Below are 13771 nucleotides of genomic sequence, written 5' to 3' on the forward strand. Positions count from 1 at the left end.
TCTGGAACATTTCTCTCTGAATTGCATTTTCATGGCAAGAGAATCTAATGTAAGCAGGCTGGGATTGTGGCTCAGCTGGAGAGCACTCGCCTTGCATGTGCAAGGCCCTGGGTTCGATCCTCAGCACCACATAAAAATAAATATATAAAACAAAAGGATTGTGTCTAACTAATATTAAAAAAATATTAAAAAAAGAATCTAATGTAAGATAAAGAAGTAGCATCAAACTGCATTTCTATTCCTGTTGCATGAGATTTGATAATCAACATATCTCCCTATATTCCCTTTCATCATAAAATAGAAAAAAAATATAATGATAGTAAAAATCTCAAAGAATCGTAGTGAATGTTAATACAATAATGTTTGAATAGTACTTTGAGGTACATCCTATAAGCTAAAAATATTCTAATTTCTAAAATGAAATATGATTTTAAAGATATATTTTGGATATTCACTCATGGGACACACAATAAAAATTATAATATTTTTCTTGTATTTATATGAAGATTGATGATTGACTAAAAGCTTTTATATATGCTTTATTTTAATAGTTTTATTATTTTCTTTTGTTATTAAATAGCTATTCTTCAGACATCTTTAAAAAAAATAGAAAGCTTAAGAATAAGACTTCCAAATACACCTGTCAGATATAACCACTGATTCAGTTAAAACATCTAGCTGATGATTTTAAATTGAATGACTTAACATATAACGTTCATGTGGAAGTTATTCTGACACATTAAAGAGAAACAATTTATAAACAAAATGTAATGATGACAAAGATTGCAGATTTTCTACTCCCATCACTATAGCAAAGAGTGACAGAGATAGAATGAATGAAGACATTTCTTTTAAAACAGTCAGGGATTGACAGTATTATTTAGGAAACATGTTCTTCTTTAGATAATTGAATTAATATACAATGTTTGGAATTAGACACTGGCTACAGAAAGCATTAGTGAATTGTTTCTGGATTTATATGAAAGAATTTGAAATATCCTCTATGCCCATCCCTCAAAGAATTGAGTTACTATGCTCTAAAGGCATACGACATATTCTTATTGACTTATAGACCATGGAAATAATGACAGGAGGAAAGAGATTCTGCAGAGATTTGAATACATTTATTGTGCTCTCTTGACAGTCATCTGATAACTTGACTATCAAGCAGGGGTTTTGGGGCCTGTTATTGGCAAAGATGTGGGAAAAGAAGTCACTTTATTTTAAGCTACTGGAAACTTTAATAGAGTTGGGCTACCAGTGCGTTAACTCATCTCTACCACAGATTTTCAGTCTACTAAACAAGAAGGAGATGGTGGGGATTTGTGTAAAATCAAAATGATAAATCCAAGTGATATTTTTGTATATTTCAGTAACTCTTGGGAATTCTTGGGCTGTGCCCGGAAAGGAATTTCTAAGAAGCTGCAAACTAAAAAGGGGTTCCTATTAAAAATGAATTTTACAGTCAGCTAAAGTTGAATAGTAAGTATTTTTGTTTTTAAAATATCAAAGACAAATGTTACAGACTAGCATGTTAATAATAATATAAATAGTTACAGTAATAGATCTTACATTTATGGTATCTTCACATAGATACTATATATACTATTTTATATATATTTTCTCACTTCTTCCACAGAACTCTGTGAAGTAGATTCAGTCATTAGCTTTTTCCATAGATAATAAAACTCAGCTACAAAATTGTTAAGTATCTGGGACAAAGGATCCAGTAAGCAAAAGAGCTGGGATTTGAAAATAGGGGTTTTAACTCTAGAATCTTTGGAATATTGATCTCCATATGTAATTTAAAAAGCTGCAAATTAACACAAAGGAATTGTTTTGGATGTTATCATGAGGAATTTGGGGAATCGTCTTTGCAGTTTTCCATTTTCTGTGTTTTAAGTAATATTTGCACCCTCTTTGCTAGAACTTTTAACTTTTGTCACAAAATAGCAATTGTCATTCCACTACAACCAAATTCAATCCTCATCATATGTATTTTATTATATTATACAGATTAGCAGTGGATAACGAGGAAAGGGAATAGAAAAGGCTTATATAATGCAATGCAGGAGTTAACAAAAGCAGAAAAAAAAGGGAATAACATCTCTAAGGAAAAATTAGTGTCTAGGGAGAGGAATGATGCTACCCATGCTTGATTTTCATCTTGGTATTGTAGGTGATCAAAGGAACAAGTCTTAGTTACTCTCCAAGTTGAGATCCAAACAAAAATAGGGAAGAGTTGAGAGAGAGACAGGGAGGAAGGGACAGTAGGGGAGAAAGAGAGAGAGAATGGTGGGTGTAAGGAGAATTCCATCAAAATGAAATAAAGGATGAGGGGAGTAGAAGGGGATTGAGGAGGGTGAAGGGACCAGATAAGGAAAAAACAGTGGAATAAATCTGACCTAATTTTCCAATGTACATATATACTACAGTGAATTTTACCATTATGTGTTTGCACAAGACACTAATTTAAAAAATTTAAATAAAATAGATTGATTTTAATAGATAGATTAAAAAATAAAATAGACCGGTAGTGCAGAAGAAAGGAACATGGAGAGAAAAGGCAAGAGTAAAGTAACTATTGGGGACTGAATTGAAGAAAAATATATTTCATGCACTTAAGATTTTGTGAAAATTAATCCTAGTTGGGGGGAAGGAAGATGGCGGCGAAGGGAGTGCATCACTCCCGTGTACCGCATCACTGTTCAGAAGAATGATGAGTTAGAATAGCTAAAAACTATCTTGTTAGGAATTTCTAGCAAAACTGGGGTGCTCCAAAACCTAGTGGAAGGATTTTCATTGCACGAGGATCAGCTACAGGGGCTCAAACGCGAGCGATTTGTCCACACGGAGGGTCATGCCGCTTATTCAGCAAATCGCCCCGTGGCTAGAATCTGCGGCACGCGCTGGGAAGCAAGAGATTGCAACGCAAAGATACAGCGCTGCGGATTCTGTGGGCTCCTGCCAGCTGTGCAATCACTGTACACAGTGCTGAATTCTGGGTTTGAGACGGGGGAAGGAAGCGGTCCAGTTCGGTTCTCCACCGGTCAGACCACAGAGGAAGCCAGCGGCCACCATCTTGGAGAGTTGACATCATCATCCCTGTTTTTGATTGATCGTAGCTCATTCAACCATAGAACAGGTAATTTCAGGCTGCCATTCGCCTGCGTCTTGCAGACAAATTACTCAGGCACAGTGCTAAAGAACCCGCAGAAACTGCTTCTTGGGGCCTGCTCCTATCAGAACATACACGGAGCCCAGGGTGGCTGAATTCTGGCTCCCGGAACTGCTCTGGCCCAGGGCTAAGGAGCCTGCAGTGGCTGCTTCTTGGAGCCTGCTCCTATCAGAGCATGCACGGAGCCCAGAGCGGCCGGGTTCTGGCTCCCAGAACTGCTCTGGCCCAGGGCTGAAGAACCCACGGAAACTGCTTCTTGGGGCTTGCTCCTGTCAGGGCATGCACCGAGCCCAGAGCGGCCAAGTTCTGGCTCCTGGAGCTGCTCTGACCCAGGGCTGAGGAACCCGCGGAAACTGCTTCTCGGTCTGGATACTGCTGAGTGCTGTGGGGGCCAGAGGGACAGAGCAGAGCTGCAGCCCGTGTCTGGAACAGCCCCAGCAACCCACCAGTGTGGTATCACTTCACCCCAACTGCGATGGGGGCTGAGCAGAGCTGCCGCCCTAGCCCACAAGGTAGGCAGACCACCGGCCGATTGGCGGAACGGGCCCAGCAGCCTGCCAGCGTGGTAGACACGTCACACCAATGGGAGTAGGGGCAGAGCAGGGCCGCCACCCACGCCCGGAGTGGGCCTAGTGACCCGCCGGCATGGTATCGCTTCACCCCAACTGCAGTGGGGGCCGAGCAGAGCTGCCGCCCTAGCCCGCAAGGTAGGCAGACCTGCGGCCGACCAGCGGGACAGGCCTAGCGGCCTGCTGGCGTGGTAAACACGTCACACCAATGGGAGTAGGGGCAGAGCAGGGCCGCCGCCCACGCCTGGAGTGGGCCTAGTGACCCGCCGGTGTGGTATCACTTCACCCCAACTGCAGTAGGGGCCGAGCAGAGCCACCGCCCGAGCCCGCAAGATAGGCAGACCTGCGACCAACCGGCGGAACAGGCCCAGCGGCCTGCCGGTGTGGTAGACACGACACACCAATTGGAGTAGGGGCAGAGCAGAGCCACCTCCCGCACCCGGAACAGGCCTAGCGACCCCACGGCGTGGTAGACACGTCACCCCAATTGGTGTAAGGGCAGAGCAGAGCCGCAGCTCGCGCCTGAAAGGTAGGCAGACTTGCGACCGAACAGCAGAACAGCCCCAGGGGTCCGCGGGCGTGGTAGACACGTCACACCAATTGGAGTAGGGGCAGAGCAGAGCTGCTGCTTGCGCTTGGAACAGGCCTAGCGACCCGCTGGCGTGGTATCACTTCACCCCAACTGCAGTAGAGGCCGAGCAGAGCCGCCGCCCGAGCCCGCAAGGTAGGCAGACCTGCGACCGACCGGCGGGACAGGCCCAGTGGCCTGCCGGCGTGGTAGACACGTCACACCAATTGGAGTAGGGGCAGAGCAGAGCCACCGCCCAGGCAGGGAACAGGCCCAGCAACCCGCCAGCATGATAGACACGTCACCCCAATTGGTGTAAGGGCAGAGCAGAGCCGCCGCCCGCATCTGCAAGGTAGGCAGACCTGCGACCGACCGGCAGAACAGCCCCAGGGGTCCGCGGGCGTGGTAGACACGTCACACCAACTGGAGGAGGAGCACAGCCGCTGCCCGCCCTGCAAGGGAGAATTTTCAACTATACAAGAGTAATATAAATATATAGGGGGAAAATTTCAAAAACACAACAGTTTCACCAAGCAGAAAGAAACACGAGCAGTATGAAACAACAAGGAAAGAAAGGACCACAAGCAATGCAGGTCAACTCAACTTTAGAAGAGGTAATAGCTGCAGCAGAGGGAATGTCAGATAAAGAATTCAGGATATACATGCTTCAGATGATCTGGAGTCTCAAGGAAGACATTAGACAGCAAAATCAGACAATGAAAGATCACTTCGACAATGAATTACATAAACAAATCCAAGAAGCAAAAGATCAACTATACAGGGAGATAGAGGTTATAAAAACAAACAAACAGAAATCCTAGAAATGCAGAAAGCAATAAACCAACTTAAAAACTCAATTGAGAATGCTACCAGCAGAGTAGAACACTTAGAAGATAGAACATCAGACAATGAAGACAAAGTATTTCAACTTGAAAAGAACATAGACAGCTCAGCAAGACTATTAAGGAACCATGAGCAGAACATTCAAGAAATATGGGACAACATAAAGAGACCAAACTTAAGAGTCATTTGGATACAGGAAGGTATAGAGGTCCAAACCAAAGGAATGAGCAATATATTCAATGAAATAATACGAGAAAACTTCCCAGACTTGAAGAATGAGACAGAATCCCAAATCCTAGAAGCCTACAGGACGCTGAATGTGCAAAATCATAAGAGATCCACACCTAGACACATTATAATGAAGATGTCCAATATACAGAATAAGGAGAGAATTTTAACAGCTACAAGAGAAAGGAAGCAGATTACATTTAGGGGAAATCAATCAGGATAACAGCTGATCTTTCAACACAGACTCTGAAAGCTAGAAGATCCTGGAATAACATATTTCAAACACTGAAAGAAAATGGGTTCCAACCAAGAATTGTGTATCCAGCAAAATTAAGCTTCAGGATGGAAGATGAAATTAAAACCTTCCACGATAAACAAAAGTTAAAAGAATTTGCAGCTAGAAAACCATCTCTTCAAAACATTCTTGGCAATACATTTCAGGAAGAGGAAATGGAAAACAACAATGAAAACCAACAGTGGGAGGTAGGACAGTAAAGGGGGAAAATAATCAAAGAGGAAAACAAACCATGTTTAGTAACATAAATAAACACATATGGCTGGAAGAACAAACCATATCTCAATAATAACCCTAAATGTTAATGGCTTAAACTCACCAATTAAGAGACCCAGGCTAGTAGAATGGATCACAAAACAAGACCCAACAATATGCTGCCTTCAGGAGACGCACTTGATAGGAAAAGATATACATAGACTGAAGGTGAAAGGTTGGGAAAAATCATATCACTCATATGGACTTTGGAAACAAGCCGGAGTCTCCATACTCATATCAAATAAAATAGATTTCAAGCCAAATTTAATCAAAAGGGATAAAGAGGGACACTACATACTGCTCAAGGGAACCATACACCAACAAGACATAATAATCATAAAGATATATGCCCCAAACAACGATGCAACTATGTTCATCAAACAAACTCTTCTCAAGTTCAAGAGTCTAATAGACCACCATACAATAATCATGGGAGACTTCAACATACCTCTCTCACCACTGGACAGAACTTCCAAACAAAAGTTGAATAAGGAAACTATATAACTCAATAACACAATTAATAACCTAGACTTAATTGACATATATAGTATATACCACCCAACATCAAGCAGTTACACTTTTTTCTCAGCAGCACATGGATGCTTCTCAAAAATAGGTTATATATTATGTCACAGGGCAACTCTTAGACAATATAAAGGAATAGAGATAATACCATGCATCTTATCTGATCATAATGGAATGAAACTGAAAATCAATGATAAAAGAAGTAAGGAAAATTCATGCATCACGTGGAGAATGAACAATAGGTTACTGAATGATCAATGGGTTATAGAAGACATCAAGGAGGAAATTAAAAACTTCTTAGAGATAAATGAAAACACAGACACAACATATTGGAATCTATGGGACACATTGAAAGCAGTTCTAAGAGGAAAATTCATTGCTTGGAGTTCATTCCTTAAAAAAAGAAAAAAACAACAAATAAATGATCTCATACTTCATCTCAAAATCCTAGAAAAAGAAGAGCAAAACAACAGCAAAAGAAATAGAAGGCAAGAAATAATTAAAATCAGAGCTGAAATTAATGAAATCGAAACAAAAGAAACAATTGACAAAACTAAAAGTTGGTTCTCTGAAAAAATAAATAAAATCGACAAACCCTTAGCCATGCTAACAAAGAGAAGAAGAGAGAGAACTCAAATTACTAGCATACAGGATGAAAAAGGCAACATCACAACAGACACTTCAGAAATACAGAAGATAATCAGAAATTATTTTGAAACTTATACTCCAATAAAATAGACGATAGTGAAGGCATCATTAAATTTCTTAAGTCATATGATCTGCCCAGATTGAGTCAGGAGGATATAGACAACCTAAACAGACCAATATCAATTGAAGAAATAGAAGAAACCATCAAAAGACTACCAACTAAGAAAAGCCCAGGAACGGATGGGTATACAGCAGAGTTTTACAAAACCTTTAAAGAGGAACTAATACCAATACTTTTCAAGCTATTTCAGGAAATAGAAAAGAGGGAGAACTTCCAAATTCATTCTACGAGGCCAACATCACCCTGATTCCTAAACCAGACAAAGACACTTCAAAGAAAGAAAACTACAGACCAATATCTCTAATGAACCTAGATGCAAAAATCCTCAATAAAATTCTGGCAAATCGGATTCAAAAACATATCAAAAAAATTGTGCACCATGATCAGGTAGGATTCATCCCTGGGATGCAAGGCTGGTTCAATATATGGAAATCAATAAATGTTATTCACCACATCAATAGACTTAAAATTAAGAACCATATGATCATCTCGATAGATGCAGAAAAATCATTTGACAAAGTACAGCATCCCTTTATGTTCAAAACTCTAGAAAAACTAGGGATAACAGGAACATACCTCAACACTGTAAAAGCAATCTATGCTAAGCCTCAGGTTAGCATCATTCTGAATGGAGAAAAATTGAAGGCATTCCCTCTAAAATCTGGAACAAGACAGGGATGCCCTCTGTCACCACTTCTGTTCAACATAGTTCTCGAAACACTGGCCAGAGCAATTAGACAGACGAAAAAAATTAAAGGCATAAAAATAGGAAAAGAAGAATTTAAATTATCACTATTTGCAGATGACATAATTCTATACCTAGCAGACTCAAAAGGGTCTACAAAGAAAATATTAGAGCTAATAAATGAATTTAGCAAAGTGGCAGGATATAAAATCAACACGCATAAATCAAAGGCATTCCTGTATATCAGTGACAAATCCTCTGAAATGGAAATGAGGAAAAAGAGTCCATTCACAATATCCTCAAAAAAAAATAAAATACTTGGGAATCAACCTAACAAAAGAGGTGAAAGACTTATACAATGAAAACTACAGAACCCTACAGAGAGAAATAGAAGAAGATCTTAGAAGATGGAAAAATATACCCTGTTGATGGATAGGCAGAACTAACATCATCAAAATGGCGATATTACCAAAAGTTCTCTATAGGTTTAATGCAATTCCAATCAAAATCCCAATGGCATTTCTTGTAGAAATACAGAAAGCAATCATGAAATTCATATGGAAAAACAGAAGACCCAGAATAGCAAAAACAATGCTAAGCAGGAAGTGTGAATCAGGCAGTATAGCAATACCAGACTTCAAACTATACTACAGAGCAATAGTAACAAAAACAGCATGGTACTGGTACCAAAACAGGCGGGTGGACCAATGGTACAGAATTGAGGACACAGAAACCAATCCACAAAACTACAACTATCTTATATTTGATAAAGGGGCTAAAAGCATGCGATGGAGGAAGGATAGCATCTTCAACAAATGGTGTTGGGAAAACTGGAAATCCATATGCATCAAAATGAAACTGAATCCCTTTCTCTCGCCATGCACAAAAGTTAACTCAAAATGGATCAAGGAGCTTGATATCAAATCAGAGACACGGCGTCTGATAGAAGAAAAAGTTGGCTACGATCTACATACTCTGGGGTCGGGCCCCAAATTCCCCAATAGGACACCCATAGCACAAGAGTTAATAACTAGAATCAACAAATTGGACTTACTCAAACTAAAAAGTTTTTTCTCAGCAAAAGAAACAATAAGAGAGGTAAATAGGAAGCCTACATCCTGGGAACAAATCTTACTCCTCACACTTCAGATAGAGCCCTAATATCCAGAGTATACAAAGAACTCAAAAAATTAGACAATAAGATAACAAATAACCCAATCAACAAATGGGCCAAGGACCTGAACAGACACTTCTCAGAGGAGGACATAGAATCAATAAAGAAGTACATGAAAAAATGCTCACTATCTTTAGCAGTCAGAGAAATGCAAATCAAAACCACCCTAAGATACCATCTCACTCCAGTAAGATTGGCAGTCATTAGGAAGTCAAACAACAACAAGTGCTGGCGAGGATGTGGGGAAAAGGGTACACTTGCTCATTGCTGGTGGGACTGCAAATTGGTGCAGCCAATTTAAAGCAGTATGTAGATTTCTTGGAAAGCTGGGAATGGAACCACCATTTGACCCAGCTATTCCCCTTCTTGGTCTATTCCCTAAAGACCTAAAAAGAGCATACTACAGGGACACTGCTACATCGATGTTGATAGCAGCACAATTCACAATAGGAAGACTGTGGAACCAACCTAGATGCCCTTCAATAGATGAATGGATAAAAAATGTGGCATCTTTACACAATGGAGTATTACTCTGCATTAAAAAATGACAAAATCATAGAATTTGGAGGGAAATGGATGGCATTAGAGCAGATTATGCTAAGTGAAGCCAGCCAATCCCTAAAAAGCAAATGCCAAATGTCTTCTTTGATATAAGGAGAGTAACTAAGAACAGAGTAGGGACGGAGAGCATGAGAAGAAGATTAAAATTAAACAGGGATGAGAGGTGGGAGGGAAAGCGAGAGGGAAGGGAAATTGCATGGAAATGGAAGGAGACCCTCATGGTTATACAAAATTACATACAAGAGGAAGTGAGGGGAAAGGGAAAAATAATACAAGGGGGAGAAATGAATTACAGTAGAGGGGGTAGAGAGAGAAGAGGGTTGAGGAGGGGAGGGGAACGGGGATAGTAGAGGATAGGAAAGGCAGCAGAATACATCAGACACTAGAATGGCAATATGTAAATCAATGGAAGTGTAACTGATGTGATTCTGCAATCTGTATACGGGGTAAAAATGGGAGTTCATAACCCACTTGAATCAAAATGTGAAATATGATATGTCAAGAACTATGTAATGTTTTGAACAACCAACATTAAAAAAAAGCAAAAAAATTAATCCTAGTGGTATGTAAAACTACTATAAACCAATAAAATTGTTAATAATATAGGGGAGACAAAAACACAGATTTGGGAATATTAGTTTTACTATTGATAAAATCTTCGCTAAACAATTTGCCTATAATATTTTATTTACCTAAAAATGATCATTTTAACTCACAAATTGGCAGAATTAAAAGCCTGTAGGCCTGTGTTCAGCACAGGGGCAGGAAGAGCTCTGTGAAGTTAACTACCCTGTGAGGCCAAACCAGACTCAGTCTGGGTAGGCAGGAAACAGCAAGCAAGAGGGAAGGAAATGAAGGGCTGAGCATTATATCGTTTCTTCTTAAGAAGGGCCAAATATATAATTTGTTTCTGTGAGGAGGGGAGTACATATATGTAATTTGGCCTTCTTATTTGAAAAGAGGATATTTAGGAAATTATATTCTCCTGTATCATTATTGTTTTAGTATAGAAAAAATCCCAATATAATCATAACAAATATTCTTACATTATAATATTGAAATGTGTGAAATTACAAAATAAACTATTTTATAATTTCACCAGACAAAAAATACTGTTTTCCTCCAAATCATTTTAGTTTTTTTATTTGTTTTACAATATCAAATCATTAGTGTATAGTATTATTCAGATGAACTTAATTCTTTTTCTTTTTCTTTTTCTCAGTCTCATTCACACATGTATAAACACTTCAGGGCAAAATTTTCACAATATTATAACATACTTTAAAATGTTTTGTTAATTGCTTCCTTCATAAAAATTTTCACAAGTTATATTTTACAAAACCTTTCCAAGGACATATAATTTCCTTCTAGTTTTTACTCCAATCCTCACCACTTGAAACTGCTAGTAATTTCCTTATATTTAAGCAACTGTTAATAAATGCATTGGCCCTTGGATATACTCTTGTGTAATGCCTATCAAAGCTTTTGACCATTTTTATTTTGGATTTCCTTTCGTTTCTTATTTTATAATGTAATTTAATGTAATATTTTTAAAAACTTTGCTGTAATCTAGTTATGTAATTTTAATATTTTAATAATTAGTTATTTCAAATAAGTAGTTACTTCAAGATTAGTAAGATATTATTTTCTAGGTTTTCTTCTAGAAATATTATTGTTTTCTATTTCTATAAGTTGCCTGGAATAATTTTTTGTTTATGATATATAAAATTTAAGTTTATGTATAAAATTTAAGTTTACCCATATGTATATTCAATTAACCAACTACCAATTTTTAATAATTTTATACATTTCTACTATCATAACACCTTATCTGTGCTAGACCCAACTTCTAAATTTTAAATCTGATCCATTGTTTACCCTCTTTCCGTAATTAGTATAACTTCAGTATGGTTCTTGATAGCTGGTAGAAAATGTCTTCTTACCTTACTCTTCCTTTTGAAGTACATAGCTGATATCCATTATCCTTTACATTCCTAGAAAACTTTTAATGTCACCATACCAACTGCCACCAAGAGTTTTCAATGGGAATTTCACATAATGTTTTGGGATGTATTGATGCCTTTATGATGTTAAAATAACCACTTTGTGAGTATAATATATCCCTCCGTTTTTAGGTTCTTAATAATGTCTTTGAGGGACAGGGGGTTGTGGCTCAGTGATAGAGTGCTCGCCTAGTACATCGGAGGCCCTGGGTTCGATCCTCAGCACCATATTAAAAAAATAAATTATAAATAAAGATATTGTGTCCAACTATAACTAATAAATAAATAAATATTAATAAATAATGTCTTTGATAATGTTGGAATTTGTCTGTTTCTTAGAGGCTGCTCTTTGCTCTGTTTGTACTTACATGGAAAGTGAGCATAATGGAAAGTGACCATCTGGTCACTTAAGTCCCATTTAAAAGTTTTGCCCTTCAGACCTAATCACCTCTTCAGTGCTCCACTTCCTCACATTTTCTTGTTGAAGGTAAAGTTTCTAGGTGTGAATTTTGGGGGTAGGAAGCGAGCATTCATTACATAGCAGGCAATGGAGTATGTGTGAGCTGTCTCATGATATTTACAAACCTTTAAAGGGAAAACTTGTTTTTTGAGTAAATACTTTCTACATAATACACTTATCACCACCATAAGCAAATAAGTTGTCTTGCAAGCATCTGATGCATGTTTTAAAAAGATGTGAACATTATCATACAAATGATGACTTCAAATGTAATAAATAATTTAAGTAGCTGAAATATTGATTTTTAAAAATTGGATGCTTTTAAAGATAACATCAAAATAATTTAAAACAACATAGTGTTTGGATAACAATGTGGTAGCATAAGAGAAATAGGAATATTTAAATAAATAGGATCTAACAATATTACTTCAGAATATCTGGTTCAGTAGACATTGCTTGCAGGAGGAAACAATAATTTTTATTTCACATACTATGAAGATCCCTCAAAAATGTAAGAATAGTTCTTAATAGTTCTTAATATACCATATTTCACAGATTGATTCAAGTGGGTTATGAACTCCCATTTTTACCCCGTATACAGATTGCTGTGTCACATCAGTTACATTTCCATTGATTTACAAATTGCCTTTCTGGTGACTGATGTATTGAACAACCAACAATAAAATAATTTAAAAAAATGTAAGAATAGAACCACCATATGATTAAATAATTCTACTTTTGAGTGATTAGATTTTTAATTCTACTGAATTATATAAAATCTACTGAATTATATAAAATCTACTGAGATCAGTGTGTCCACTAAATATCCATATGTAAAAGAATGAAACTAGATCCCTATCTCTCACCCTGCACAAAATTCAACTCAATATTAATTCAAGACCTACAAGTTAGATCAGAAAGTTTTCAACTGATAGAAGAAAACATAAGATCAATAATCCAACATTTAGTATTTAAGACAATCACTTCTCAGCAAAACTCCTGAAGCACAGGAAAAAGTACACAGAATTAGTAAATTGGCTGGCATCAAATTTAAAAACTTATGCACTGCAAAGGAAACATTACATAACATGAAGAGAGAGCCTAAAGAATGGGAGAAAATCTTTACCAGCTGTTCTTCTGAGAGAGGAATTCTATACAGATTATTATTTTAAAAGACTCAATAAATGTACTACAACATAAATAAATAAATATAAAGAGATAGATAAATAAAAGAAGGAGGAGGGGGAGGAAGAGGAGCAATAAAAAAAGAACCCAACCAAAAAGGGAAAAAAATGAATTAAACAGAGATTCTCAAGAGAAGAAATGCAAGTGGCCAACGAATACATGAAAATATGTTCAAAATATTTAGCACTTAAGAAAATGCAAATTAAAAATACATTGAGATCTCATCTCTATTTAGAATGGAAATAATCAAAGATAAAAATAATTTTAAAATGCTGGCAAAATTTTGGGGAAATGAAAACATGTATACATTGTTGGTGGAATTATAAATCAGTAAAATTACTATGGAGATCAATACGGAGATTCTTAAAAAAAAAAAAGAAAAAAAAGAAAAAACAAGTGGTGGAATCACAATGTGACTCAGCTACACCAATCCTTGATATTTATCTAAAATAATCAGTTAGCATACTATAGCA

The sequence above is a fragment of the Spermophilus citellus genome, assembly GCF_964194105.1.
Source record: "Spermophilus citellus genome assembly, chromosome: 5".
Lineage (NCBI taxonomy): Eukaryota > Metazoa > Chordata > Mammalia > Rodentia > Sciuridae > Spermophilus > Spermophilus citellus.